Source organism: Ochotona curzoniae, unplaced genomic scaffold (genome assembly GCF_017591425.1).
Source record: "Ochotona curzoniae isolate NIBS_2020 unplaced genomic scaffold, NIBS_Ocur_1.0 contig_1071, whole genome shotgun sequence".
NCBI classification, from domain to species: Eukaryota; Metazoa; Chordata; class Mammalia; order Lagomorpha; family Ochotonidae; genus Ochotona; species Ochotona curzoniae.
Genome location: NW_024464939.1, coordinates 5277789 through 5304586, shown reverse-complemented (window position 1 = coordinate 5304586; position 26798 = coordinate 5277789).

Here is a 26798-nt window from a genome sequence, read left to right as displayed (position 1 = left end):
CCTGACACTTATGGAAGCTGGGGCTGGGAGGAGGCCAGGCTGGGCCAGATTACAGCATCCACCAGCACATGCTAAAGCTAGGACTCAGGGTAGACGATGCCAAGAACCACCATGGCACTTACCAGCACATGTGAAGTCTAAAGCTAGGAGAGGGCCTCTTGGTGAAACCTGGGTAACTCCACTATTAGGCTATACCTCCCTCTGGGGAACATGACAGCTGCAAGGCCTCAATACCTGTTGGAATGCAGGAGAGCCAAGACATGATATGGGCCATGCTTGGCTGGGCTAGTTTGCCCTCAGCTGCCAGCAAGAACTGATACTGGGGGTGAACTATGCCACGCTGGTTTGAAGCAGCCACCAGCTTATCAAAAATCTGGGACTGGGATTGGACCTGGTAGGGGTGTCCCATGGGTGCAGGATCCCAAGGTTTTGGGTCATTCTTCACTCCTTCTTAGGGCCACAAGCAGGGTGCTAGATGGGAAGTGGAGCAGTTGGGACATGAACCAGTGCCCAGATAGGATCCTGATGCATGCAAGGCTAGAATTTAGCTACTGAGTCATTAAGCTGAAGCAAATCAACTATTTATTTAACCAATTTAATTGATTAAGAAAACAAAGGCACACACAGACTCACAAATCTTATCCTTTGATTCACTTCTGAAATTCCAGTAAGAGCTAAGGAGCTAAGGCAATGGGTGGGACCATAGCCAGAGATCCAGAATGGTACAGATCCAAAAAGAAAGAGAATTTTTTTTCTAAGTTGGTCCACTACACAAACCTCCCAAATCTGCAAATGCCCACAACAGCTTGGCTTAGAGACAAAACTTAGAAACTCCATTCACATTTCACCTTTTCCATGTAGATTTCAGGGACCCAACTACTTTATCCAGCACCTGCTGCCTCCTATGGTACACATTGCCAGGAGGCTGAAGTCAGGGTTGGACCCAGTACTCCAGTCCATATGCCCTATTATGGGAAAGCTGGCTATCTCACCAGCACCTTAAGGAATAGGCCAAATTCCTGACCCTTCCTTAAGTCAATTGGAATTGAAGTACTAGCCTTTCTGAAAGGAAGCAACTGGTTAAGTATAGATGGCTTCACAGAGAAATTTGAGTTGTTACAGAATTTTAAAATTATACCTTTCTTAACAGAGTCATACCCTTCACATCTTGACCCCATACTTTACTTAATGAGCTTTGACAAAACCAGAAAATATTTGGGGTAATAGTTACTTCATTTATGTATTATTTACTATATGAAATTAAATAACGTTTAGAATAAAAAAGCAGAATATTTGACGTAGCTGATATGGGTTATTTTAAAATTGTCTCTATACCTTCCACATTCATCCTATTTGCTTAATTACTTTAACATGCATAAAATATAATAAAAATGTCAAGGGCAAATGCACATGATGTATTTCAAGTTACATTATAAAATGTCTCAAATAATTCCTAGATTACAGTAGATGAATCATAGATTTATTTTTGTATCAGACTGGATTTTTTTCCGACTGGATTTTTAAAAAGGTCAGTGGTTGATGTAGATTATGAAAGTAACAACAGATTCAAACCACAAATATCAAGCTTCATAATATAAGTGAAAGAATTAAATAGAGAATACAAATGGCAATGTAAACTCTGCAGAATGTTTGAATAAAAACCATTGACCTATCAAATGCTGAAGTAGGTCTTCTGACTGACTATGGGTTTGAATAGTAAAAGAAGAAAAAGGAGACTAAAGGATCCACAGCAAACCTACTTTCAAACTATGTCAGCAATTTTCTAATCTGCTTTGAAACCGCTATGATAACATAGAAGAAATGGGAATTGGTCACTTCTTGGGACAGACAAAGCTGGGATCCCACAGGGGTGCTGGCTCCTGTCCTGGCTCTTCCGCTTCCCAGTCAGCTCCCTGCTTGGGGCCTGGGAAAGCAGTTAAGGACGGCCCAAGGTCTTGGACCCTGCACCTGGAAGAAGCTCCTGTCTCCTGGTTCTTTGCTTCGGATCGGCTCAGCACCGGCCTTGCATATGGCAGATCTCTGTCTCTCCTTCCATCAGCATATCTGCCTTCCCAATGGAAATGAATAAATCTGCAATAGACTTAAAATAAATTTGTAATAAAATAAAGTTTTTAAACTAGCAATGGAATTTTGACAGAGCTACTGTCCTTCTCCCATAATCATCTATGTATCTCATCTCTTCAACTTTATCAGCATTACTCTCAAATCAGCACTAGTGATAGAATTTTATGCCAAAGTACTAATTAATCATATTTTCATCACTTTTTTTTAACAAGGAAAGCTTCCCTCTTCCCCACACCTTGCCTGAATTATCTTTTGTTTTTGTTTGTTTCTTTGAAGGATTTATTTTTATTGCAAAGTCAGATATATAGAGAGGAGGAGAGAGAGGACGATGTTCCATCCGATGATTCATTCCCAAATGACCCCAAGGACTAGCACTGATCTGAAGCCAGGAGCCAGGAACTTCCTCCAGGTCTCCCATGCGAGTGCAGAGTTCCAAGGCTTTGGGCCGTCCTCGACTGCTTTCCCAGGCCACAAGCAGGGAGCTGGATGGGAAGTGGGGCCACCGGGATTAAAACTGGTGCCGTTATGGGATCCCGATGCATTTAATGCTAGGATTTTTAGCCGCTAGGACACCGTACCAGGCCCTATTTCCATCGTCTTCAACTGGGAATAATGATATGCCTATTTATGTTTAATGACATATGGATAGAATCTATTAAAAAATTTAGCAAAGTACTTGACCAGAGTAAGCATTTGTGACAATAAAAGCAACAACAAAAAATCTGGAGCTATCTTATTTTAAAATTTGAAATAAATGTACCTATTGGTTGACACAGATTTAAGTCTTCTTTATATATATATTATTTATCACAAAATCTGAAATCTTGGCTCTTGAATTTGCTTTATCCTTTTTTTTTTTTTTTGGTTTACTTCATGTCTAATTTAATGAAAAGGGCAGGATACAATTCTATATCACACAAGAAATACAAGATATACAAGATTTACTATGTTATTTGTTCTTTATGTGTGAAATGTCTTTTTGAGAGCCTGGTGTCATGGTCTAGTGGCTAAAGTCCTTGCCTTGAACGCCCCAGGATTCCATATAAGCGCCAGTTCTAATCCCAGCAGCTCCACTTCCCATCCAGCTCCCTGCTTGTGGCATAAGAAAGCAGTTGAGGATGACCCAATGCTTTGGGATCCTGCACCCATGTGGGAGACCTGGAAGAAGTTCTTGGCTCCTGGCTCTGGATCAGCACAGTACCGGCCCTTGCGCTCACTTGGGGAGTCTCTCTGTCTCTCCTCCTCTCTGTATATCTGACTTTCCAATAAATAAAATAAATCTTAAAAAAAAAAGGGATGATAATATGTCTAAACCAGTGTTTGTTGCTAATGATAATTTATTTTTTCACTTTTTCAAAAAGATTTATATTTTCATTGGAAAGGCAGATATACAGAGAGGAGGAGAAACAAAGAGGAAGATCTTCCATCCGATGATTCACTCCCCAAGTGAGTGCAACAGCCAGTGCTATGCCGATCAGAAACCAGGAACCAGGTCTCCCACACGGGTACAGGGTCCCAAGGCCTTGGGCCTCCCTCAACTGCTTTCCCAGGTCACAAGCAGGGGGCTGGATGAGAAGTGGAGCTGCCGGGATTAGAACCGGCGCCCATTTGGGATCCTGGCACTTTCAAGGCAAGGACTTTAGCCAATAGGCCACTGCGCCGGGCCCTATTTTTCACTTTCTAATTTTCATGTGAACACTGGAGGAAGAGGGAGGGAGAGAGAGAGAGAGACAGGATTTTAGCCTCCAGTTCACTCCCCAGAAGGCTATGTCATTCAGGACAGGTTAAATTCAGGAGACAGGAATTGCATAAGCTCTCTCACATGGGTGACAGAGCCCCATATACTTGAACCTTCACCTGCTGCCTATGCACAGCAGCACACAACTGTGGTTTGATATTAAGCTGACCTTAAATCCAGCATCCTTATATGGATGCAGGTGTTCCAACAAACATCTTTGGGAAAAAAAATGTGTATTTACTTAAAACTCAGAGTGAGAGAGAGAGAGAGAGAGAGAGAGAGAGAGAGAGAGACTGATTCTCTCCACTGATTCATTCCTTAGGTGGATGCAGATGCTAGGGATGAACCAGACCAAAGCCAGGAGTAAGAAGTTTACTCCAGGTCTGTGAAATGGGTAGCAGGGATGTTAGCATTTGAGCCATCTTCAGTTTTCACAGTCTGTTGACAGGAAACTGATCAGAAGTGCTGTAGTCAGGACATTCATCGGTCCTTAAATGGGAAGCTGGCATTACAGGCGATACCTTTTCCCACTAAGCCACACTCAGTGCCTCAAAGAAACATCTTAACTGCTATGTGAAACACTTCATATTTTTATAATTTTAATTTAAAATATTTATTTATATTCACATATGTTTTTGAGAGGAACAAAGATAGTATAAATCAACAGAAAAAGATCCCATCAAGAACGTAGTGAGCCTGGCAAAGAAAAACCAAAAACACGCAAGTAAGCAACAGAAACAACAAAACGAAGGGGAAGGCTTATTTTTGAAAGCTAAAATAATTGCAGGTAAGATTTCAAAGATTGCCATGTTGCTGACTAATCTTGATTTCCAGTTCGTATCACCCAAAACAGGTGAAAATGAAAGCCTTATCACTCTGTTCACTCTGAGCAAGAGGTTTGTAGATAGCCTGAAATTCAGTGAAGCTTTGTGAGTTTAAATCTTGAATGCACCCAAATTTTATCAATTATATACCTCAATAAAACTGAAATAAAAAAATAAAATTTCCCATCAAAGGACTTATAAACAAAATACACACAGCAGCCAGTCCCTGTTTGGGTCCAAATCTGGTACCGTAGAATACCCTATGCATCGTAATGATATTCCACACTGCATTACTTCTGATCTAGGAACTACCTTCAAAGTCACAGAGATGCAGCATGTTCATGGAAGTCACTAATGTAAGTATGTTTCACATCATTCTGAAGCATATGCTACTTAAAAGGGTGGAGCATCCATTCGAAGACAAAGCTATGATAACAACAACTTTACGGGTCAGAGCAAGGTTTTCATGAAAATATGCCCTGAATCAGAGTCTAGCAATTGCACTGTTTCATCCACAAGCAGGTTCATTCATCAAGCTGTTGGAAACACACAGGCAACAGGTGTCACTGTTATGACAGCCAACAGCCAATGTACGCTCTCTATTCTCATGAGTTTATCCTCTATTCACCTAGAAGTCTTATTTCTAAAAGAAAGAATGTTGGCCTAAAGGCAATGATTCGTTGACGTCAAAAGTTAACACTACTTCCCAGTCGTTTTGGACTCTTTATGTCTGCAGAGTAGAATGAATGAGACAGACAAAACACTGGAACAATTGGACTGCTAGTATGCAACATAATGTTTTAATAATACAAGAAACGCTTTAGAGTGTCTCATAATATTGCTTGATTCTGTGATTGAAGTCAATGGAAAACTATAATCCAGTACAAGCAAGAGTACAAATGGATCAGAATCTTTCGAAATAAATGCCTGTGTCACTCCACCATAGAAAGAACCATGCAAGCTAAAGAACCAGCTGAACTAAGAATGACTACAAGTAGTACAGAAGAAGGTAATTATAAATGCCAGCTTTGCATGAGTGGCTAGTTAGAGAAATGAGTATTCGGGCCCCGCGGTGGCGCAAGTGGTTGAGGTCCTCTCCTTGCACGCCCGGGATCCCATTTGGGCGACGGTTCTAGCTCGGCAGCCCTGCTTCCCTTCCAGCTGCCTGCCTGTGGCCCGGGAAAGCAGAAGAGGATAGCCCAAGGCACCCACATGAAAGACCCTGAAGAGGCTCCTGGCTTCGGATCGGCATAGCATCGATCATTGCACTCACTTGGGGAGTGAATCATCGGAAGGAAGATCTTCCTCTCTGTCTCTCCTCTCTGTATATCCGCCTTTCCAATAAAAAAATAATAAAAATAAATCTTAAAAAAAAAAAAGAAATGAGTATTCTTTGACTGTTTCCTTCTTATTTTATTTGACATTATTGTTATCTTATAAATGTACTTTACTGATAATTTCTGTTACATGGGTTTGACATACAACTTTTGGACTTTACAAAGTTTCAAAAGAGATACACAACATTAGAATTAGTACATTAAATCTAGGATTTTTACCTATTCATAGGCTAGTGATAGTCTCTTGCAATGCTAGGTAGTGGCAGTGAGCTACAGAGGCCAAATGGAAACAGAAGTGCCAACGATAGCTGCTCTACACTGTACTATGTTGCTAAGCTATGTTGTTCTGTTTTGGTATCTGTACTAGACACCCTTTTTATTTTTGCTATTTTTAGCTGAGGACGAGTTCATCAGAATGTAGTAGTTTATATGTAAAGCAGATATTTGGAGGCCATTTCTTATTCACAGATCATGTAGCAGAGATTTATTGAAGTTATATCATAGTATTCATAAATTATTAATTTTTCATCATAGTACTTAGGTTATCGTATATTGTCAAGAAGATGGATAACATTACTCAAACACTTTTAACATTCTGGTGAAGGAATTCATGGGTTTTCAGTTGTATTCAGGATAGCATTTCATTTTGGATGGACTTGTGACCCAATTTTCCTATTTATTTACAAAATAATTATGTTTTAAAGTGATCTTTATGGGTTTAAATTGACAGGAGACGATTTTGTGATGTCTGCTTTACGTATTGATTAGACTGGGCTATTGGGTACCGAAAACTTTGGCCATTCCTCTTAGGTCTGTGATTGTGGTGATGTTCCTGCATGAGATTAATTGTGGAATTAGTTGAGTAAAAGTGATTCGCATCCTTTTGGAGATGATCACTGTTCAATTAGTTGAAGACAGGAATAGAGCAAGAACGCTGAAGATGAAGTAATTGAGCTGAACCATCTACTTTCTCTAGCTCTTGGACTAGAACTTTGTCAACCTTCCTAATGTTTGAGCTGTCGGGGTCACTTACTGTCTTGTGTTTGTTCCTTGTTGACTAGAGCTCTCGGCATTCCTGATCCTCAGTTATCATGCAAGCAGTCATACGTACACAATAAACACGCATGTGCACATCTGTATCTTTGAATATTGTTAGCTGTCTCTCCTTAAAGAATACTGATACATCACCTATTGTGGGGACATCCATTTGTCTCCAAACAGGTGTCTGTGTTTTTGTCTTTAAACTTTCGAAAAGTACAGTTTTTGATCTAAGTAAAAGGTTGCCTCCATCTTACAAAAGTACTTTTTTTTCAGCTCCCCTTGTTAAACTACTCAGTTGAGTCATAGCCATTGAGACATAGATGAAAATACTACCTAGGACTTCTTAAACACCCTTGAAATGGCTACTGTTTATGCCACAGGACTTCCAATCAGGTCCTGGGGTTTGCAGAAAGATGAAATAGAAGTTATCCTGCTCCCCGGTGTGCTCATGGAATGACCACTCCAGTCTAGGCGTGTTATCTATCTTTTTTTTTTTTCCACCTTGAGAAAAAAGTCCAGTCACATTTAAACCTCTGTTTGGAGGGCATCTATATTTGTTTTAATAATTTAGTCAGCATCTAGGAAATTGCATTCAATACTATGCTGTCTTGTTTCTAATAAAACAAGCTTTTAGCTAACTAAAAGGTTAAGTAGCAAGAGGGCAGGTCTCACTGATTTTACTCAAGGTACCAGGTGCTCTCTACACTTCTTTACTTAGTTCTTGATGGGTAGCAGCACAGTGTATTTAGTTTCATATTGATTCTTCTGTGCCTGAAGCAAGGCCTTGTCTATTAAAGAGTAAAGAAGGGGTGGGGGAGGGTTTCGAATGAGAGAGAGAGAGAGAGAAAGCTTTCATCAGTTGAATTAAGATGAAATGAAGCCCAATCTTAAAGGTCTCCTAAAACAAAAGCTATTTCTGGCTGTAAGCTTTAGTTTAACAAGCTACAAAAATCAATATCACATCTAACTTCAAAAATTGGGCAACATGAGGTATTTGAGGCCTTTCCTCACTGTTAATACAATCAATCTTTTCTTTTTGTCTTGCTACTGTATTTTACATTAATGATACCCATGTATTAATTTCAACAGATATTGTACTTTGATTTTCTAGGAATTCCGAGACTTAAGAATGCATTGTGGCCACCTCATTGATATCCTCACATTTATTTCCAAGGCTAATGTATTTGTACTATATTACTTTAAGCTAGAAATAGGCAAATAAATATTAACATTATCTTAAACAAATTAGATCCATGTAAATTTGAGATTGGATTTAAAGACATATTGTCTGCTACTAACAATGAGATTTTTTATGCTAACTTAAATAGTTGTGTCCAGCTTATGTTGAGTATTGTTAGCACAAGTCAGGAAACAAAATTTTGTTTCTCTTTTAAAAAAAATATTTAATTTACTTATTTCTTAGGGATGTGCCCAGAGGGAGGGCAAGAGAAAGAGAAAAGCAGAAAACATGTGTGTGAAGAGAAAAGCAAGCGTTCCCATCCACCAATCGACTCTTTCAATGCATTCAAGAACTGCGGCTCTGCTGTGCACAGGTAGGGACTCAGTCCAAAACTCCCACAAAAATGGCAGGATTCCAGCCATGCTCACCAGCTGGCAGCTCCCAGGGTCTGCACTAACAGGAGTCACTGCTTGACAACTAACTCAGGTAAGTGGAAGTGGCATGTGACCATCCTAACCAGACTCCAAACCACTGCACTTCATGCCTGCCCCCACGTCATACTGTGTTTGCAATGAGTTTAATTTGTACTTATTTTTAAATTTTAAAATAATATAGCTCAGAAGTTTTAACAAATCTAATTCTTACCAGTCTCCCTTAATATTATCATGTGTCATAACTTTCATACAGTATCAAAACCAGGACATTGACATTAATGACATTCACAGGTGTAATTTCTGAGGTGTATGTGTACTGATAAGCTTAGGTGTACATAATGTTTTTGAAAGCATATCAGATATAGCTTATGCAACTATCTCCATATTCATGATACAGACTTCCCATTCTGTGTTTCTTCTTAAATTCAATCATTGCCAGTTCCACTTATATCCGTGTAAATCCTTACCAATCATTAGTCCATTGTCATTTCTATAATCATGTCATCCTAGTGCCTAAAATCCTTCCCTTGCAAGATCCCATATGGGCACCAGTCCTAACCCTTGCAGCTCCATGTCCTAGCAAGCTTCCTGTTCGTGGCCTGGGAAAGCAGCAGAGAACCGCCAGACTCCTTGGAACTCTGTACCCATGTGGGAGACCCAGAGGAGGCTCTGGGCTCCTGGCTTTGAATTGGTACAGTTTTGGCCTTTGCAGCCACTTGGGGAATGAATCAATGGACAGAAGAGCTTTCTCTCTGTCTCTCCTCCTCTCTGTATTTCTGAATTTTCAATAAAAATAAAATAAATCTTTTTACAACATTAAAAATAAAAAGAATGTTAGAAAATGAAATTGCATGGTGTGTAACCATGGGAGATTGACTTTGCAAAGAACTGCCCACAGTATTTTCTGTACCATTCTTCTGTTCTTGGTTGTCTCTGAGTCTATGATTTGAATGTATTACAGTTTGTATGACTGCATACTTGTGAAAGAATATCTGAACTATTTCCAGTTCAGGGCAATTAAATATTAAATTGCTGTGAATAATAATATGTAAGCTCCTATTTGGACGTTTGTTTCAATTCTTCATGATAAATGCACAAGAGGAGAATTTCTGAGTCTTTTTCTAAGATACTCTTTTGTTTAAAAGCAGGCTGACAAACTTCTCCAGATTGGATATATCATTTTACATTAATTTCAGCAATATATGAGTTGTTACTATCTCTGCTTCCACAGCATTTGGAATGATCCCTTTATTATTTTAGCTACTTTACAGGTACAGAGCAGTACTGCATCAACTTCTAATTTGCATTCGGTGATGACGGATGACCTAGAATATTTTACACATTTGTTTCATGAATTTCATTTACACTGAAGTATATGTTCGCATTCATTGCCCATTCTCTAATTAAATATTTTTAACTGTGTATGTTCTAGACTCAAGGGCTTTATCAAGTACATGACTTACTGGTTTGCCTAATCTTTCTACAACGTACAAGTGTTTATTTTTTTCTAGATTTATTTTTTATTTTATTTTTTTAAAGATTTAGTTTATTTTTATTGGAAAGGCAGATATACAGAGAGGAGAGACAGAGAGGAAGATCTTCTGTCCGATGATTCACTCCCCAAGTGAGCACAACGGCCAATGCTATGCCGATCCGAAGCCAGGAGCCTCTTCCTGGTCTCCCACATGGGTGCAGGTTCCCAAAGCCTTGGGCTGTCCTCGACTGCTTTCCCGGGCCACAGGCAGGGAGCTGGAAGGGAAGCGGGGCTGCCGGGATTAGAACTGGTGCCCATATGGGATCCTGGGCGTGCAAGGCGAGGACCTTAACCACTGCGCCACCGCGCCGGGCCGTCTAGATTTATTTTTTCAGGTTTTTTTTTTTTTTTTTTAAGATTTATTTTTATTGGAAAGTCAGACATACAGAAAGGTAGAGAGAGAGAGAGAGAGAGAGGAAAATCTTCTGTCTGATGATTCACTCCCCAGGTGACCACAACGGCTGGCGCTGCACTGATCCAAAGCCAGGAGCCAGGAACTTCCTCTAGGTCTCCCATGCGAGTGCAGAGTTCCAAGGCTTTGGGCCGTCCTTGACTGGTTTCCCAGGCTACAAGCAGGGAGCTGGATGGGCAGTGGGGCCTCCTGGATTGGACCCGGTACCCATATGGGATCCCGACATATTCAAGGCGTTCGACCACCACGCCTGACCCATTTTTTTCACTTTCTTAACACCATGTTTTTTAAAAGCAGAAGTGGAGTTTTGCAGCCCGTATTTATAATGTCCAACTTATTATGAATTTGTACTTGTGAATAAGTATTTGCTAAATTTGGTTAAATTTGAGTTTATTGTTATATGGTGATATGACATGCTGTTCTTCATTTTTTCAATATTTTATGCTTTTTCTTTTACTTAATGTATGAAAAGATTGCTCATCAAAAAAAAACTTTGAATATATCAGAATTCCTCTTAGCTAGGACTTATAGCAAACTTACCTACATACAATAACATAGTGCTTGAAAATTTCAGTTTCCCACAGGAGAAACATGAAAACGTTGCTTCGTTTTATAAAATGCAATAACTTTGATATCACCTGAGTTAGCCTCTTGCACATTAGTATGCATAAGTTATGTACGTGCGAAGGATCCATTGTTCCCGTACAACTGATGCCTAGAAATTTGCAACATGTTAAAGACAAGTTATATTAACAATTATATATATGTGTGTGTATATATACGCATATATATATCTAAACATACAAAATGAAAGATAAAGTTCTGTTTCATTCACTCACTCATTCATTCATTCAACAATGTATTTTGTCTGAGTGTGAAAATTCACATACTATCTTAAGACCCAATAATCATTTTGGTACAACACACAGATAATAAAGCTCATTCTTAAAATATAATTTGAACTTAATTGTTTTTAATTCATTCTATTTCAATGTACGTAAGCACATGAGTCATTAGGTAGTAAATCCTCTAGTGATTTTAGCCAGTGAACCATACATTTTTAAAAAATATTCTTTCAAGTTTTATTTGATTATTAAGGTTACTTTTCTTTCTTCGTGTGATTTCTGCAATTTCCCCAGGTATTTACTTAGAGATTTTGCTATTTTGTTTTCAGGGATGTGCTTGTATTGAGTCAGGAATGTGTCTTCTAAAGGAAGGATTACTATTCCATGGAATGACTACATTTGGTAATAAAATTTAAAATACGTAATAAAAATGAAACATGTAATATAAATAAAATATATAATAAAAATGTCTTCACCTTAATCAAATTTGTCAGATAAGCACTTAGCAATATGTATAGCATCAAACCTTGTAGTGTCCCTGGCCCTAAGCAAATGTGTTTGGCAAATGTTTCCTGTTTTGCTCAGAATTTTATTCAGTTTTATTTTATCTAGTTTTTCGAACTCGCTAGATTGCTAAAATTGCCTTCAGAGGGGCCAAAATTCGCCTTGATGGATTACATAACTCTTTTTTTGGCACCTAGATGAACTAGGCTAACATAAATACAATATATCCATTCCCTTTCATGTGTTTGGCATGAGAAGGGTGGTAAGACTAGAATACAGATCGCTCCAATTTGCTCTGTGTCTTTGTGTCTGCGACTACTCAGATGCTTTTGTGATATATTAGTGAACTCTGACACTCATGCCACAGGTACTCCTAGGATCCCCGTTTTATGTCATTAGAATTGTAGCTGAGCAAGTTAACTTCTTGATTAATCTGTAAAGCTAATAAACATACACTTAAATGAAGATACATCAGACTAAGAGGATGTTAGAAGGCAAATGATAAGCGTATATAAAATAGTATGAAGCAAAACAACTTTTAGTTATATTTCTGGCATGATGATAAACAAAAGCTGCTTAATAAAAATGATCAAACCCATTTTCCAAATATAAAACCAAATTTTGGGCCAAAGCACAGCTTTGCAACAGCTGCAGCAATGCACTGTGCATGATTCCTGTGGATACCATTTAATGTGAAACTGTAAAAAGAATTCCAAAAGGTCACTTAAACTGAAAAATAATGTAGTTAAACAACACAGGTTTTACTGCAAGAGTAAAATTAATTTTAGTTCCTATGTATAAATATTTTATATATGAAAAAAAAACTAAAGTTATAGAAATGGAGGTTGTATTTGGGTCATATGTAAGTATAAATTTTATAAATAAAGTCCAAATGTGCAGAAATGAAGGTTGTATTCAAAATCAACAAAATAATGATCAGTGCACAATTTCAAAAAAAGGTGAAGGCAAGGGCCCAGCACGGTGGCGCAAGTGGTTAAGGTCCTCGCCTTGCACGCCCAGGATCCCATATGGGCGCCGGTTCTAATCCTGGAAGCCCCACCTCCCTTCCAGCTCCCTGCCTGTGGCCCGGGAAAGCAGTCGAGGACGGCCCAAAGCTTTGGGACCCTGCACCCGCTTGGGAGACCCGGAAGAGGCTCCTGGCTTTGGATCGGCATTGCGCCCACTTGGGGAGTGAATCATCAGATGGAAGGTCTTCCTCTCTGTATATCCGCCTTTCCAAATAAAAATAAAATAAATCTTAAAAAAAAAAAAAGATGAAGGCAAAAGGGATGTGAGTGTTTGACAGGTGTGCTAGGTGACGGATGTGGATGCCTATGACCCATGCATCATGTCTGGGTTCAGACCCTGGGTCTGCTTCTGATTCCTGCTTCCCATGAACTCAAGTCCTGGGACGCAGCAGATGACAGCTCCAGGACTTAAGGACTGCCACCAACACAAGATCCTGAGTCTTAGTCCCCGGCTCCTAGATCCACCTTAGCCCAGCTGGATTGCTGCAAGAATCTGGGCAATTAATAAGTCCATGGAATATCTCTTTACATCTTTCTGTCATTCTCTCTCTGTGTTCTACCTTTTAAATAAAAGTTAAAATAGGTATTTATTTTTTTAAAGTTAGGATGGAAACATGGTTATATGTAATTAAATGAGTTTTCTTAATTTTAAACTGTTTAAAGGCTGATAAAATTCAGAATAAGATGATAAGTGTGGCAAATAGTTTGTTCACACATATTAGATGAATAAGAGGAACTTTATATAATAATGTCCATTTTTAAAAATTACCTATAAAACTGTATCACGTAATGCAATGTAATTAATAAAAAAAAATTAATGACATTTCAAACAGAATGTAAGTGGAAGCTAAAAAAAAAAAAAAAAAAAAATGATGGCCGGGCCCGCGCCATGGCTTAGCAGCTAAAGCCCTCACATTGAACACGCCAGGATCCCATATGGGCACTGGTTCTAGTCTCGGCGGCCCTGCTTCCCATCCAGCTCCCTGCCTGTGGCCTGGGAAAGCAGTCAAGGACAACCCAAAGCCTTGGGACCCTGCACCCACGTGGGAGACCCAGAAGAGCTCCTGGCTCCTGGCTTCAGATTGGCTCAGCTCCACCCTTTGCGGTCACTTGGGGAGTGAATCATAGGATGGAAGATATCTGTCTCTGTCTCTCCTCCTCTCTGTATATATCTGATTTTGCAATTAAAAAAAAAAAAGAACTATTTTTTAAAAATGATGGCCAGAAAACTTCTAGATTTAGCAGCCAAAAGTGCTAACTATTGAATAAAATTATGAAGTAGGAAGATTGTTCTTTATTCCAGGAAACTAGATGATTATACGATGATATATGTGTGGCCTGCAGTAGGACATCAAAGCAAATCAATATAAACTATTCTGTGTCTTATGAGGCTTCCCACATTGGCCTATGGTCCTTTTTAACTTTCATTTAGTATTTATGTGACTGCTGAGATTCAGCAAAGAGTTTGAACTGGTTGGAGCCATAAATAATAGTTTTGCTGATCTGCTCTGAGCTACAATTGTCTCTGTGTAGGAATAAATAATTCTAACTTTTCCAGGACAGAATTCTTACACTTCAAAGCAGAGAAGGAATGCAGTAGCCGGGCTTTACATACAGCAAAAGTAAAAATGTCGTCAAGAGGTGGCAGGGATTGTCTGAATTCCAACAGGGTGATGCTGTCTGAACTCTCCCACATGAATCCTTCAAAATCCAGCACAATTTATTTTATCTCATGGGGAAATCATTCGAGAACACTTAGTTTCCATGAACTAAAGGCCTTAAAGAAAGCCACTATTTTTGCTCATCATTGTAAATCAAAGTTTACAAAATGTCATTGAGGAAAGTATCTGTATTAAGAGTTTAACTAATTCTTCGAGTGACGTTGGTGTATACATGTTCTGTGTAGAACGTCTCTCAGAAGTCAATTCAGGCAATGACAAGATTCTCTTTACTATATCATAAATGATGTTAACCAAAGAGAAACTTGTGCAATTTGGAAGAAGAAACAGCTTTTCTAGAGTTACTCTTTATCTTCATATATAAGATATATGACATAAGATATCTTATAAGATATCTTACAGTATATGTGTGTGATTAGAGAATAAATATGTTACAAGTAAACTAAAGTACAATATATAGCTATTTTAGCATATCTTTTGGAGAATATTGTTACCTAAGAAGTTCCTGGGAACCTCATAATTATATCACACGGTGCAATTCCTCCTCAAAAGTTTTTAGAAAATCCCTTAGCAATAGTCACAAGTCCATCATTCTTCTATTTCAGCTTACCTGAGTTTGTAGGTATAGAGAATGGCATAAAGTCCAGCATTCTAGTGTCAAGATATATTTAACAGAGAGACTAAATTATTCTTACAATATAAGGGAAAACAGTGCTGGGATGGGAGGGTGAAAGTTGAAATCCCTTTGTCTAAACTAGCATGCAAAATAAAGAATTAGAAAAAAAAAAAGAAAGTTTCTAGAAAAGCATGGCTAAACCTAATTTAAATCATAGATAAAACTCTTGTATAGATGAATCAATTTTTTTCACCAAATAATAGGTAGTATAAAATTTTTTTGTGAAAATAAACGTAAACCAAGTTTCAATTTCCTTAGCACTCTCCATACTGACTTCCATAATGGTTGTACTAGTCTACACTCCCACCAACAGTGAAGTAGGGTACCTTGTTTGCCACATCCACACCAGCAGGTATTGTTAGTTGAGTTTTGAATGCAGGCCAACTTCACAGGATTTAGATGGAATATCAATATGGTTTTAATTTGTATTTTGCTGATAGCTATGGAGCCTGAGAAATTTTCAGATGTCTATTAGCCACTTGAATTTGTTCTTTGGAAAAATAGCTACTCATTTCCTTTGCCCATTTCTTCACAGCATTGTTTATTTTGCTGTTGTTGAGTTTCTGAAATTCTTTGTAAAACCTGGATATTAGTCCTGTACCTGTTGTAGGGTGTGCAAAAATTCTCTCCCATTCTATTGGTCACTTCTTCACTTTGTTGATAATTTCCTTTGCTGTACAGAAGCTTCTTAGTTTGCTTTGCTACCCACAATGAAACTGTTAAATATGTCTTCAAAATAGGATGCTAAATTTTCTACCATTTTCTATAGCTACAATGTCCTAATACACTTAAATATCAGAATGATGGACTTGTGACTGTTGGTCTAGGATTATATTATTGCAAACAGTGGGTGGAAGGAGGAACGAGGAAGGTTGGAGTTGAAACCCCTGAGCTTTTAAAATTATGTCATGAAAAATTTAAAAGTATTTAAAAAGATTAAAATTATATAAATATAAACATAAATCAACTTATAAATTTCCTCCCACAGAATAAATTCTTCATGCACAAATTAAAAACAAAAAAGAAAGAAGAGAGAAAGAAAAGAAAAGAAAAGAAAAGGAAAGAAAAGCAAAGCAAAGAAAAAACCCCATCTGAAAGCCTGAGCAGTCACCGTTTGTCCTTCCATCACACTTACTCTGAACAAAGAACATCCAGTCATGGATAAAACGAGCTGGTTCAGAAGGCCAGACTGGTTGAGCAGGCCAAGTGATATGATGACATGGTAACATGCATAAAGTTATTAACTAAGCAACGAGCTATTATCTAATGAGAAGAATCGTCTCTCAGTTACCTATTCAAATGTTGCAGACACCCATAAGTCCCATTGGAGCTAGTAGCCTAAAAGGAGCCAATAATCAAAATAGCTGGACCCCTGCCACAACCAGGAGACACTGATGGAATTGTGGATTCCTGTCTATGTGTGGACCAGTCCTGGATGCTGCAGCCATCTGGAGAGTGAACCAGTGGATGGGGGATCTCGCCTCCCCCTCCCTGTCTTTCTCCTTGCCTCCCTCTGCACAGTATGCCTTTCAAGTAAAGTTTTTTTCTCTTAAAAAAAAATGTTTTGCTTTAAAGTGTTAAATACATGATAATTCCTTGTACTTCAAAATTTCAATTTAAATCCATACCTTCTATAGTAACTATTTTATGATTTTTCTTTAATTTATTCTTCCTTTCCTAGTTTTCTTTTACTTTTAGAATGGTATAATCTCACTTTTTCTTAAGATCACAGGAATAACTCTTCACAAAAAAAATTTAAAAATTCAGTAAGTAAAAAGCAGACAATCCCTGTTGCTCTAGACTATATGGCTATCAATGGTAATCAATCGCAAAACTCATAGTTAATTCTTGCATACTCTGCATATTAGTAACTACACAAAAGGGAAAACATAATATTTGTCTTTTGGGGGGTTGGCTTAATTTATTAACCATAATGGCCTCCAAATATACCCTAATTTTTGTCACATATATTAAAATTCAAATATATATTAAATTAAAATATATATTAAAAATTTCCTCTTTATATAATGAAAAGAACTCAAGCTTATTCTGATATTTGCCATTGAAAATGAAGCATTCATTTAGTCTTTTTGTGATCCATTATTTTTTATCAAAGATATTGGAGACCTGGATTCCAACGATCAGTTCAAATATTTTTATCATTCTGCGATTATTGTATCTGGGACTGCATTTTAGACAAAAGAGAATTTCTACTCTAGTTGATAAGCTTGAAAATATGACTCATTACCTTTTGGTAACTGGAGGAGGGCACATACAGGTTGCTCCGATAAACTACCTAACTGATGTTATGGAAATATTGGTCTTCAAGCATCATCAATTTTCACTTTTAGTTGAGGATTTCCCCTGGGCTTGGGAAGAGAAAACATTCATTGTTCATTCATTCGTTCAGCATGCATGAACATTGAATGTCTCTGTGTGTTTGTCCTTGGGGAGATAAGAAATATTGCAAAACCAACCTTTTCCTGAAGCTGCTCAGAGGCCAAATTAAGAAAACGCACTTTATTAGCAGTTACTTCCAAAGACAATTGGGAAAGGAAGTAGTGTGGATTCATCTCACCTTGGTGGGATGAAGAAACAATTCCAGGAAATGATGTTTGATAATCTGGGTTGTCAATAATAAATGGGAGCTATCCAGCCACAAAGCTCAGCAAGGATATTTTAACGGAAGGGCATAGCATTAATAGAGAAAGAGCCAATATCACAGCATGCTATGTGCCAAGAATTACAAGCAGTTCAGTCTTTCTTGTACATGAGTTTAGTTGAGAAATTAGCAAAAGAAAAAAAAAAAAACAATAACCTTGTCAAGTACCTGGATTTCATGTCACAGGGCTATGCCTTCCGATTTTAGATGTCGTTTAGTACTATTTGATTTGTTGATTCCTAATAATTTCATAACATTTTTTTCCTTAAAAAAATTCACTGAGTTCTGATTTGCCACCTCAATGGAAATAGTTCTTACTTAAAAATATATCTCCGTTAGTATTCCCTGTTTCTGGAAATACTTGTTCCCTCAGTTTCATCCTCATAAGATCGTATCATGAGGGTTAAGGTGAAGCAAATGACCTGCACACACACGCACACACACAAAATGGCTACATTAATCTCTTCCAATCACAGGTGCACAGGCTTGAGGGAGGAAATTGCTTAAGCTACACGGAAGGGTTGCGGCTCTCAGCGCCCACTCGGGAGGTTCAGGACAGTTCCTGGGAACTGTGATTTGTTAGCGTTTGCTTGATTGCAAGTTTCTTTGACGTGAACATCACCTCAAGATTGTAGTTACCAAGATCCACCGAAGCCACCTTCTCAAACCCACACTGTACTCTTCTACTTCTACCCTAGCAAACTATTTATATTCTGAAGTTACCTGAAATCTCAATATTTTTATCTTTTGTACTTCTCAGGCTTGTCTGACCTCAAACTTCCTTGTTTGAGACATAATGACTAATGTTCTGTACTGAAGTGACGTTACAACCTTCTGTGTTTCTCATATTCATCACTTAGGACATTTTCAACAAGTTGTCCTATTCCACCAACAAGATTGATTTTCATGACTAGAATTTGCTTAGAACTAAGGAAAGTATTTTTAAACCATTCTGATTCCTATTCTGTACCTGGCAAAACCTTCTTGCTGCTTTAAAGTCCATATGAAATACTGCTTTCTCTGCAAGCATTTTCCACCATTTCTGTGTCGTCATTCCATGTTCACTATTTAATTTGTTTTAAAATTTACTTATTCTCACATGTTTAAAAGACAGAGACAAGAGAAAGAGATAGAAAAGGAAATCATGTTTCATCTGGTGGTTCACTCCCCAGATTGCTGAAACTGCCAAAGCCAGGAGCCATGTCTGCTGTCTTGATGGAGTATATGAGTGGGACGCTGGATTGAAAGATAAGGCAAAGCTCAAACTGAGGAATTCCAATAGGAAGCAAGGCAATTCCAAACAATTAGCCCCTGTGCCACGTCTCACTTTGTAGAAAACATAAACTTCAGCACAAATTTTAACTTACTATGCTAGATTGTTATTGCAGAAGATGGGTTTTTCTGATTGCTTTTATAATATCTACCATGCACCTTAACTTGTAATTTTTAAAAGTAGTGAAAGGAACCATTCGTGTCCATGTTTTTTCATGCTCATGTTATCCTGAAGAGTAATCAAACATCAACAATTACCATGAACACTTGCAAGTTCAGAAAAGGAATTATTCCATCAATTAATCTAATGAAATTTTGGTTCACTATCTTCAGAAAAAAATATGGGCAATGAGATAACTAACATGATAATACGTTTGATTTAAGACAGAGGCCGGGGCCAGACGGTGTGGCCTAGTAGCTAGTCTTCGCCTTAAACACGCCAAGGATCCCATATGGGTGCCGGTTCTAATCCCAGCAGCTCCACTTCTCATCCAGCTCCCTGCCCTTGGCCCAGGAAAGCAGTCGAGGACAGCCCAAAGCTTTGGGACCCTGCACCCTTGTGGGAGACCCGGAAGAGGCTCCTGGCTTCTGATCGGCATAGCATTGGCCATTGCGCTCACTTGAGGAGTGAATCATCGGACAGAAGATCTTTCTCTCTCTCTCTCTCTCCTCCTCTCTGTATATCTGACTTTCCAATAAATACATAAATTAAAAAAAAAAAAGGACAGAGGCCATCATATATAGTGTTTATGATTGAGGTGATCGATGTAATTTTTATTTTGTTAAAAATATAATGATTGATGTTGAAAAATCTTTTTTTTAAAGATTTATTTTTATTATTTTTTTATTGGAAAGGCGGATATACAGAGAGGAGAGAGACAGAGAGGAAGATCTTCCATCCGATGATTCACTCCCCAAGTGAGCGCAACGGGCTGAAACTATGCCGGTCCGAAGCCAGGAGCCTCTTCCGGGTCTCCCACACGGGTGCAGGATCCCAAAGCTTTGTGCTGTCCTCGACTGCTTTCCCGGGCCACAGGCAGGGAGCTGGAAGGGAAGCGGGGCTGCTGGGATTAGAACCGGCGCCCATATGGGATCCCGGGCGTGCAAGGCGAGGACCTTTAACCACTTGCGCCACCGCTCTGGGCCCTGAAAAATCTTTTAAGCATTCAATCCCATAATAAAATAATAATGATCTAAACCCCTATGTTTTCTTTGAGGACAGCTCACAGTCGTTTAATCATTATGTTTCATCTGTAACTTTCAGTGTTTATGTTAATAGTTAGCATTTAAATAATGTTGAACTAGAAAATTATAAATAATGTATGATGTGAATCTACGGCATGGTACAAAGGATGCGCAGCAGTTAGACAGGTAGTTAAGCAGGTTACTGGGGCTTTAACAGTTGTATTGGTCTTTTTAATTATTTACGGGAGCAAAGCATAAGGAATGATATTTAATTAATTTACATTTTCATTATTTGCATTTCCAAATGTTCCACACCGATGAAGTGATCTGCATCTGCTTATGAAGTTTAAGTTCACATAGATGCATTTCTCTATTCAATTTACATTTCCGATTATGGAAACATATATTTTAAAGGTTACCTTTGGTGATAGCACAAGCTGCAAAGATTGCATAAAATCTACCAAGGGAAGACTGTTTCAAATGCAAAAAAAATTATTAACATAAGGAAGAGGAAGTAGTAGCTTTTGTAAGAGATATACCCACATGAAAAGGTCTTTTATAATATAAGGGCAGTGTTGTTATGCATCACACTTATATAAATTTAAGACATTTTATGATGATTTTTAGAAGATGCTAATTACAAATGATTAGAAGTTTGGATACAATTTATTAGAAATTGGATATGAATTTAAATGTTTTATGCCTTTGAAGTATCACCCCTGGCTTACAAATAAAAAAAAAAAAGCAAAGAAAGAAAGAGAATGAAACTTCCTTTATAATCTAAAGTAAATACACCAAAACTTTAGTCATAAAATTATCCTATTAGGTCCAAAGTTAAGCACTATCCATACTTAACAACATTTATAAAGTCGAAAACATCGTAAGTACTGTAATTTTTACCAACACTTTCACTGTGATAAACCAGATGATAGAACCTAGCTTGACTAGAGGCTAGATTATATTTAAATAAATTAGGAGAATGATAATAAGTCACAGTAGGACACATTAGCATGCAAATGTTTTCCTGTTATCTTTTGATGGTTTCCTATGTTCCAAAAAGTAGTTAGAAATAGCTCATCATTTCTGTTTTAAGACATACTTTTAAACATTTTTATAACATAATTTAATTCTCAAGCTTTTTATGGCATTTCCTACTGTTATTACATTTTGTAGGTAGGAAAAAGGAACTCTAATTTGGACTCAAGTCAGTGAGATTAAAAAAATCAAGCTCCTAAGTGCTACTGTGCTTCTCTATTGCCCCATATTGATCCTCAGTCTGGTAAATGTGTTATATCTATAACCATTAAAGCTTTCGCTTAACTTAAAAAGGAAGCCAAACTCTTCATCTTTATGTTAATGAGTTCTAGAACATGAATCTTTTTTGAGATTTATTTATTTTTATTGCAAAGTCAGATATATACACAGAGGAGGAGAACAGACAGGAAGATCTTCTGTCTGATGGTTCTCCCCAAGTGACCGCAACAGTCAGAGCTGAGCCAATCCAAAGCCAGGAGCTAGGAACCTTCTCCAGGTCTCCCATGCGAGTGCAGGGTCCCAAGTCTTTGGGCTGTCCTCGACTGCTTTCCCAGGCCACAAGCAAGGAGCTGGATGGAAAGCAGGGGTGTCAGGATTAGAATCAGTGCCCATATGGAATCCCCACGTCTTCAAGGCGAGAACTTTAGCCACGAGACCACTGTACTGGGCCTTGGCACATGAATCTTTTAAGGAACCTTAGTAGCAACCCGAGGAATCAGCCTAAAAATATGAATGGATTACAAAACTAGGAGTTCACATAAACTTTACATTAATCCCACAAATAAGGGCTGTTATTATTGTATTACCTCAAGAAATTAAGATACAATTTATAGAAATCATTTGATACGCCTAATGATGCAAACAAATTTGAAGCCAGAAATTCATAGGAACTTAACAATTTTGTTGTGTTTGGAAACTGGTCATGAAACGGAGTAATAGGATACTAAATAAAAGTCTGAATGTAATGATTATTACAAACATTAAACATAAACACATTTTTCATTTTGATATATTAGAATTTTCATTAATCACTATAAAAATAATGTCTGCATGCAACACTATTGCTAGTTGGTAAAGTGCTCATGGTTCCTACATAATTACTTGTTTGTTTCCAATGTGACTTAATGCTTTTGGGCAGAGTAAAAACCTATACCATAGTGACCTTGTCCCAAATATGTTGTTTGTATTCTTATTCACCATTCCTCCTCTCACCTATCAGATAGTGTATATACTAATATAATAAAAACCAACTTATTTTGAAAATATGAGGTACTATTTTGTACATTATTTTAGACTTTAGGAATTTTCTTGTCCTAATCCATATGATTAATTTGTTTATTCTTTCCAAGGGCATCATTAGTTTAAAAACTTTTAAGATATGCCAGTAGACATTGCTATATTAAGCATTATCTGAAAACGTTTGGATGCATAAAAACAATTTTTCTTTGAATCTTTGAAAGCAAATCAGATCTTGTAGTTAAACTGTATCTTTCTCCATTAATCATAAAACCTAATCTTTTGCTAAAAATCCTGTTATTTGGATGATGGAAAACAATCATGTACTCACACAACGTATCTGGCAATAATTTTATTATCCCTATCAACTGTCCAGGTCTGTCTAAGAAAACCGTATTTATGTCCTTTCCTTGAAATACTCCTTTAATTAATCTGGATTCTTTATATTTTCCTTGTTTGTTGACTTATTTCTCTATCATAAATAATTATATATTAAGGAAGACAAAAGAAGGAAGAATAATATATGCTTTTCTTCTATTTATTGTAGCTATAATCAGTGATTTTTAGGTTATGTCAACTTGGTTAATCAATATCTCATGACAATGACCATAAAAGATATATATATATATAGTTTATATATATGTAGTTTATATATATATATATATAGTTTATACACACACACACAAAGCTCTGACTTCAAGCAAAAATCATTTTTGGAGATTTCTTAAATATGCATAGGGTACTACATTAGCCTCCTGATGCAACTGTGATGAATATCACTTGACAGTTTCTATTTCCTGTTGAGATTCAATGACCATTTCAAACCAGAATTAAATTGAACCATGAATACCAAAGGGAAGAGTAGATATCTTATCTTAGCATATATTCTTTGCATTTCTGGAAGGTATGAAAAAAATGCATTTCATCATCAAATTGGCTCACTAGTGACTAAAATCCTGTGTTCTATTCTGTGATTGAATGCCAAGGCATAGTCTGCAGTCAAATGCTCTACACTGATACCCCCTCTGCTGCCAAGCCACAATCTTCAAAAAGCTCAAAGACGACATTTTTACTTTGTATATGACAGATAGTAATTGTCCTATTTATGGCATTTCCTTATTTATGTTTCTTATTTGTAAGATATGTTTTTACTCCACAATGACCTTAATGTTATGTTTCAATTGAGATCATTCTACCAAGAGACTGTTATAAGCCCTGGATACAATGAGACTGCTAAAACCCTACAGTGCTGCAGGATTCCTAAGGTAGAGGTACATTCTGCACATCTGTCTCGTTACATGAAGGACTACTTACAAAATGTGGGTTGTGGTAGAGATAGTAAAGAAGCCCAGGGGTAAGAGCACAAGACAAATGTAAAGGGATGGCACACATAATGGAACATTATCAGCATCTAACTTTGAGGTTAGTGACATGATCACTTGTTATCATAATGGTCCATAAATGTTTCTAATGGTCTGAAAATAAAACTAGCCTATGCACTTTCCAATGGCTCATGATGCTGATCACATCAAATATCCAAAGTCAATGAAGAAATAGCAAGATGCCGGTTGGGAAACAGGGATGATTCTAGTAGTGAAAACAACCCAGGCAGTCAGGGAATGCAGCACCTGAAGCCAGACACAGTGATTGGGCAGAGATCCACTACACTCCACACCATATTGTACAATCACAGAAAAAGAGATATCTCTCCATTGAGTTAGGTGGGCACACTGACCCCAGCTAATGCTCCAGGCCAAATCAATGTGTTCTGAAAAGTTCTCCTTCAGGCAATATCACCGGAGACACAAGCTGTCAGTTTACTCTCATTCCAAGGAAACATTTTCTCTAGCACCCGCACTGTGAAAGTCGCAGGCGGTATCCCCATTTGCTGCTGTGTGATTGTACTGAAGACTGTTCCACAGCATCTCTCTTTCTGTAGGATTTCCTCCAAAAATGTCCCCTTACGACATTCTCTGCTTTGTTTCTGTCATCTTCCCAGGGTCAACAGCTGCACATCTTTCCCTTATTTGGCTATCGTGGATTTGCTGTAATAGTTAAAGTGCCTTCTGTAATGCCTGCCTCCTAGATCACAGTGGCTGAGCTCAAGCCCTGGTTCTGCTCCCTGTCTCAGATTCTTGCTAACAGGTGCCATTGTAGGAAGTAGCTTAGGGCTCAGAGTTGTGTCTGTGCCACAGGAATGGGAGCTGGGGCTCACAGATGGGGCCTTAAGAACCACACTGGCAACTTGTGGAGGATTGTGGCGATGGACTGTTCCTCTTTGGCACTCATTAATTCATTCTGAACAATCCATCAGCTATAGATTTGAGTCAAATAAATGATGATAAGGGGATGCAGAAAAGGGAACTCTTATTATTGGTGTATTATTGGTGGAGATATAAATTAGCACAGTCATTATGGAAAGCACAGTGGTTCTTCCAAAACAAAATAAAATTAGATCTACAAAATGACCCAGAAACACCGCTACTGGTTAGATTTCAAAGGTAATTAAGTCAGGATATTAAATAGATAAATCAATATGTTAAATAGATGTCAGCAGTTTTCACAATAACAAAGATATGGAATCAAACTATGTATTTGTAAACAGATTACTGGATAAACAAAAAATCTGGAATTTATATACAAAGAAACATTTCAGCTTTAAAAAGAAACTCCTGCCATTTGTAAAAACATGGATGGAACTGGAGATAATCTTCCGAAGTGAACTAGGCCAGGCATAGAAAGACAAATAGTACATGACATTTTTCAAATATGAAATCTAAAACGTTGATTTCATGAAAGCTGTGAGTAGGAAAGAGTGTTTAGGGGAATGAGAAGACAGCAAAAGGTAGCTTGATCATTGTAACATTTGAAAGGAAGCAGATCTTTCCACTGTGTGCCAGGGAAACTAAAGAAAACAATAATGCACTCTTAACAACTTAGGATTTTCAAAATATTTTCAACATAAAGAAATGACAAATGTTTGATGACAATTTTATTTTCCAGGATTTGAGATGACACAGTGTTTAAGCCCTAAAATATATTTATGCAAAATCCATATAGGAACAAAACTATTCACAAATTTCATAATTTTGCACCAAAATAATAATCAAGGGAATAATTCAATTCATTTTTCATTGAGGCTATTAAAGCACCATTAAACATATGTAGATACCACCTGGTAATAAAAAGTGTAGGTTTTTTAAAAAGATTTATTTATTTTCATTGGAAAGTCAGATATACAGAGAGGAGGAGAGACAGAGAGGAAGATCTTCCATCCGATGGTTCACTCCCCAAGTGAGGACAATGGCTGGAGCTGAGCCGATCCAAACCTAGGAACTCTTCCAGGTCTCCTATGTGGGTGCAGGGTCCCAAGGCTTTGGGCTGTCCTCAACTGCTTTTCCAGACCACAAGTAGGGAGCTAGATGGGAAGCAGGGCCTCCTGGATTAGAACTGGTGTACATATAGGATCCCAGCCATGCAAGGTGAGGACTTTAGCCAGTATACTACTGTGCTGGGGCCAAATGGACAGTTTTTATGTATTCTTTAAGACTGAAGAAAGAAAGGGAAAGAAATCCTTGGTTTATCTTGAGTATTGATTTCTCCCAGCACAGAAATCATTAAAAGTACTAACTTTTTTTCTAGATGATAAAACAAAGGTTCAGATGATTTAATATTCCATAAATTCTATATCCTGTAGTGGTAACATCTGCTCTTTGTCCTCCAACACCTACTTCAGACTAAAACCCAGCTCCCAAGTGCCAAGGGTTTAGTCCAATGTTTCCCATATTTTAAGAAGTACCTATTTTTTTGCCTGTGGTTTTCCAATGTTGATCTCTACCATATATTGATATTGTAATTGGGTTACAAGAAGTAAAGCAATAGCTCTTGGAAAGTTTAACCTTCACCAACCCATGCATACAAATTTTGTTTCAGTTTGTTTGTTATTGTTGTTGTTGTTGTTGCTGCTGCTGTTTTATTTTATTTTTCTTTCTCAATCACACCTTTAGGCAATCGTAAATGGCCAACCGACTTCTCTATATGCTGGACTTGATTCATAATGGAACTGATAATCAACACAACAATATTCGTTG